Below are 6,061 nucleotides of genomic sequence, written 5' to 3'. Positions count from 1 at the left end.
CTACAACCGGAAGGTCAAGCCGCGATCTTTCCAAGAAGGAGACCTTGTGCTCCGGCTGATTCAACGAACAGCCGGCCAACACAAGCTCTCAGCACCTTGGGAAGGCCCTTTCATCATCAGCAAAGTGTTGGGCAACGACTCTTACTACCTGATCGATGCTCAGAAGCCCCGAGCACGCAAGAGGGACGACTCTGGCAAAGAGACGGAGCAGCCATGGAATGCAAACGTCCTCCGAAGATTTTACAGTTAATGCAGTATGTACCATGCTATCTTTTGTATTAAAGTACGAAGACCTCGGGCCCCTCGAGAAGAGCTCGGGGACTGCCCTCTTTTATCTATATGATAAGAGTTATGCCTATGAGTATGTTATTCTTTGTTATACCGCTTGGCACTGGGTTCGACTAGTTGGCCCGAGGACTTGCCGTCTTGAACTATGAAATGACTTCCTGCAGCCGGACAAGTAGTGTGTGGCACTTAAGCCGTCTCCTGTTAGAAGCCGCAGATCGCAGAACCATTGTCTGGTGAGCAGGAGTAAGGTAGAATGGGTGCCCATATGAAAAATGGCTAAGGACTCAAAGCATGTACATAGTTTAAGCCGGCTTCCAGCCTTTTACAACCGACTCTTGAGCAGTCGGCTCGCCGTTTTCTAAATTAACTTGCTAAAAACTCTAAACGGCTAAGTACTTGCCTTCCCAAAAGAAGCCAAGTACTTGATCCAGCAGCAGTCCGCAAAGCGGCTGTCCGACTGACAAGAGGACAACCAAGGGAAGGCGGCAAAGGAAAAAAGCCAAAGAGTAATAAGCAAGAAGAGATAGAATGCAGATAAATATTTACATAGAAAAGGCCCTCGACCGAATCCTCAAACAGAAGTTCAAGATACACCCCTTGGGTGGAATTGTGCAAAATAACAAGTTCATTGAGACTATTAAGCAGGTAAAAACAAAGATAAGATGGCAGCCTAGGAAACCGCGGACGGACTCGGAGGACCGGAGGGGTCGGCGGTGCCAGTTGCCGGGGCGGCCGGTTGGTTGGTCTCCGCTTGATCACCTCTGGCAGGAGTTGGCTCGCTTGGGCGCGGCTCGTTACTAGAGGTGCGGTCGAGCTGGGGCTGGCCGTCTGCCCCGACCTCTGGCGCCTCCTCCTTGTCTCCTTCCTCCTCCTCGCCCTCTCCTTCGCCACTGGAGTCGATCACCTCCGCTGAGTCCTCGCCGCCGTCCGGGTTCAACCCGAACCACTGCGGCGGCGCCTCCTCGCCATTCTCAGCCCGCTCTGGGACGAAGACGCTGGTGTCGGTGTACTCGGCGATTGACGCGACGCGCTTGACGAGATCGTCTTCCACGGCCGCCAGCTCCGCCTGAGCTTCCAGCCGGAACGTGGCTAGCTGGGCTAGACTCAGCCCAGGATACCACACCTTGGCGAACTCTAAGGCCCGGCGTGCTCCAGCCCGGGCCGAAGAACCCTTCCAGGCCTCAAGGCGGCCGACTGCTACCTCCAGCCAGTCGGCAGTCCGACTGGGGGTGCGCGGTGCCTGCATATCCGGCCACAAGGCGGCAATCGCCTGGGCGCCGACACATTGAATCCGGCGCAGCATCCGGTGGGCTGGCCGAAGGCGGGCCTCGATGCTCAGGATCTACTCACCAAGAGTTCGGGGGGCGTTGGCGGCGATCTGTGCGCCGTCCGCTGATAACCCACAAGTATAGGGGATCGCAACAATTTTCGATCACTAAGAGTGTCGAACCCAACGAGGAGCTAAAGGTAGAACAAATATTCCCTCAAGTTCTATCGACCACCGATACAACTCTACGCACGCTTGACGTTCGCTTTATCTAGAACAAGTATGAAACTAGAAGTACTTTGTAGGTGTTGTTCGATAGGTTTGCAAGATAATAAAGAGTACGTAAATAAAAAGTAGGGGCTGTTTAGATAAAGAAATAATAAAGTAAATATAGCGAGTGTGGAAAAGTGATGGTAGGAGTTGCGAAATTGCCCCTAAGCAATTGACTACTTTACTAGACCGATAGCAAGTATTATGTGGGAGAGGCCACTGCTAGCATGTCATCCCTGACTTGGAATTCTATGCACTTATGATTGGAACTATTAGTAAGCATTTGCAACTACTAATGTTCATTAAGGTAAAACCCAACCATAGCATTAAGATATATTGGTCGCCCTTCAATCCCGTGTGCATCAATTTCTATGCTAGGTTGAAGCTTTTGTCACTCTTGCCCTCCAATACATAGTCCTATCAACATACAACTAACCCTAGGGTGTGATCCACGCGTGCAATCATATGATGGGCACCAAAGGACAGCAACATAACCACAAGCAAATTAAATCAATCATAGCAATTCATCAACCACCGATAGGACAACAAAAATTTACTCAGACATCATAGGATGGCAACACATCATTAGATAATAATATGAAGCATAAAGCACCATGTTCAAGTAGAGGGTACAACGGGTTGCGGGAGAGTGGACCACTGTAGACAGAGGGGGGAAGGTGATGGAGATGTTGGTGAAGATGGCGGAGGTGTTGGTAAAGATCGCGGTGATGATGATGATGGCCACGGCGGCGTTCCGGCGCCACCGGAGGAGAGGGGGAGAGGGACCCCCTTCTTCCTCTTCTTCCTTGACCTCCTCCCTAGATGGGAGAAGGGTTTCTCCTCTGGTCCTTAGCCTCCATGGCATGGGAGGGGCGAGAGCCCCTCCGAGATTGGATCTATCTCTCTGTTTCTCTCTGGTTCTGCGTTCTGTTCTGGCTCTGTTTCACCGTTTCGTATATATATGGAGATCCGTAACTCCGATTGGCCTGAAACCTTCGCCGTGATTTTTTTCCGAATATTAGCTTTCTTGCGGCAAAAGAAGAGCGTCAACCGCCTTACGGTGGGCTCACGAGGGTAGGGGGCGTGCCCTAGGGGGGCGCCCCTGCCTCGTGACCACCTCGGGCACTCGTTCGCGTTGATTTTCCTTCCGAATTTTCCATGTTTCCAAAAATAAGCTCTGTCCATTTTTATCCCGTTTGGACTCCGTTTGATATGGATATTCTGCGAAACCAAAAACATGCAACAGACAGGAACTGGACCTGGGCACTGGATCAATATGTTAGTCCCAAAAATAATATAAAAAGTTGCCAAAAAGTATATGAAAGTTGAATAATATTGGCATGGAACAATCAAAAATTATAGATACGACGGAGACGTATCAGCATCCCCAAGCTTAATTCCTGCTCGTCCTCGAGTAGGTAAATGATAAAAAAGATAATTTTTGATGTGGAATGCTACCTAGCATAATCTTGATCATATGTCTAATCATGGCATGAATATTAAGACACGAGTGATTCAAAGCAATAATCTATATTTTGACATAAAGATAATAATACTTCAAGCATACCAACCAAGAAATTATGTCTTATTGAAATGACATAGCCAAAGAAAGCTCATCCCTACAAAATCATATAGTCTGGCTATGCTCCATGTTCACCACACAAAATATTCACATCATGCACAACCCCCGATGACAAGCCAAGCAATTGCTTCATACTTTTGACATTCTCAAACCTTTTCAACTTTCACGCAATACATGAGCGTGAGCCATGGACATAGCACTATAGGTGGAATAGAATATGATGATGGGGGTTATGTGGAGAAGACAAAAAAGGAGAAAGTCTCACATCAACTAGGCGTATCAACGGGCTATGGAGATGCCCATTAATAGATATCAATGTGAGGAGTAGGGATTGCCATGCAACGGATGCACTAGATCTATAAGTATATGAAAGCTCAACTGAAACTAAGTGGGTGTGCATCCAACTTGCTTGCTCATGAAGACCTAGGGCATTTGAGGAAGCCCATCGTTGGAATATACAAGCCAAGTTCTATAATGAAAATTCCCACTAGTATATGAAAGTGATAACTCAAGAGACTCTCTATATGAAGAACATGGTGCTACTTTGAAGCACAAGTGTGGTAAAAGGATAGTAACATTGCCCCTTCTCTCTTTTTCTCTCATTTTTTTGTTTTTTTTTGTTTTTTTGGTGGGCTTCTTTGGCCTCTTTTTTTATTTGGGCTTCTTTGGCCTCTTTTATTTTTTGTAAAGTCTGGAGTCTCATCCCGACTTATGGGGGAATCATAGTCTCCATCATCCTTTTCTCACTGGGGCAGTGCTCTAATAATGATGATCATCACACTTTTATTTACTTACAACTCAATGCCTAGAACAAAGTATGACTCTATATGAATGCCTCCGGCGGTGTAGCGGGATGTGCAATGATCTAGCATAGCAATGACATAAAAAACGGACAAGCCATGAAAACATCATGCTAGCTATCTTAGGATCATGCAAAGCAATATGACAATGAATGCTCAGGTCATGTATATGATGTTGATGGAAGTTGCATGGCAATATATCTCGGAATGGCTATGGAAATGCCATAATAGGTAGGTATGGTGGCTGTTTTGAGGAAGGTATATGGTGGGTTTATGGTACCGGCGAAAGTTGCGTGGTACTAGAGAGGCTAGCAATGGTGGAGGGGTGAGAGTGCGTATAATCCATGGACTCAACATTAGTCATAAAGAACTCACATACTTATTGCAAAAATCTATTAGTCATCGAAACAAAGTACTACGCAGATGCTCCTAGGGGGATAGATTGGTAGGAAAAGACCATCGCTCGTCCCCGACCGCCACTCATAAGGAAGATAATCAATAAACACCTCATGCTCCGACTTCGTTACATAACGGTTCACCATACGTGCATGCTACGGGACTTGCAAACCTCAACACAAGTATTTCTCAATTTCACAATTACTCGACTAGCATGACTCTAATATCACCACCTTTATATCGCAAAACTATTGCAAGGAATCAAACATATCATATTGAGTGATCTACAAGTTTTATGTAGGATTTTATGACTAACCATGTGAATGACCAGTTCCTGTCATCTCTCTAAATAGATATAAGTGAAGCAAGAGAGTTTAATTCTTTCTACAAAAGATATGCCCACGCTCTAACAAATATAAGTGAAGCAAAAGAGCATTCTACAAATGGAGGTTGTCTAAGTGAAGAGAAACAAGCAATCCAAACTTCAAATGATATAAGTGAAGCACATGAAGCATTCTATAAAGCCATACTCAAAAGATATAAGTGAAGTGCAAAGAGCATTCTATAAATCAACCAAGGACTATCTCATACCAGCATGGTGCATAAAATAAAAATGAAAACTAAATGCAAAAGACGCTCCAAGATTGCACATATCGCATGAACGAAACGAATCCGAAAACATACCGATACTTGTTGAAGAAAGAGGGGATGCCTTCCGGGGCATCCCCAAGCTTAGATGCTTGAGTATCCTTGAATATTTACTTGGGGTGCCTCGGGAATCCCCAAGCTTGAGCTCTTGCCTCTATTCCTTCTTCTCACATCGAGACCTTCTCGATCATCGAACACTTCATCCACACAAAACTTCAACAGAAAACTCGGAAAGATCCGTTAGTATAATAAAGCAAATCACTACTCTAAGTACTGTGGCAAACCAATTCATATTTTGTTTTTGCATTGTGTCTACTGTAATATAACTTTTTCATGGCTTAATCCACAAATATAATTCGATCGTTTCATCAAAACAAGCAAGCTATGCATCAAAAACAGAATCTGTCTAAAACAGAATAGTCTGTAATAATCTGAACATTCACCATACTTCTGATACTTGAAAAATTCTACCAAAATTAGGAAGCATAAAAAATTTGTATAGGAAGACAGTGCAAAAAGAATCAGAACAATTTGAAGTTCCAGCTAAAAATTTAAAATCGCGCACTACAGCTAAAGTTTCTGTCCTGCACCTTACAAACCATCAAGCAAATGTAAACATCCTAAAGGCAAACCTTGGCACATTATTTTTATAATACAATGGAATTGTACAAGGGATAATTTGTTTTATTGAAAAGTTTCTGTGATCAAGATTCACAAAGTTTCCGTTAGCATGAACAAAGTTCAAGGCTAGCTCCCACTTCAACAATGCTTGTCTTTCTCACTTTCGCTTTCCTTTTTGAAAAAGTTTTG

The sequence above is a fragment of the Triticum urartu genome, chromosome 5A (assembly GCF_056163025.1).
Source record: "Triticum urartu cultivar PI428250 chromosome 5A, HENAU_Tu73, whole genome shotgun sequence".
NCBI lineage: Eukaryota > Viridiplantae > Streptophyta > Magnoliopsida > Poales > Poaceae > Triticum > Triticum urartu.
Note: the sequence above shows the minus strand (reverse complement) of the source record.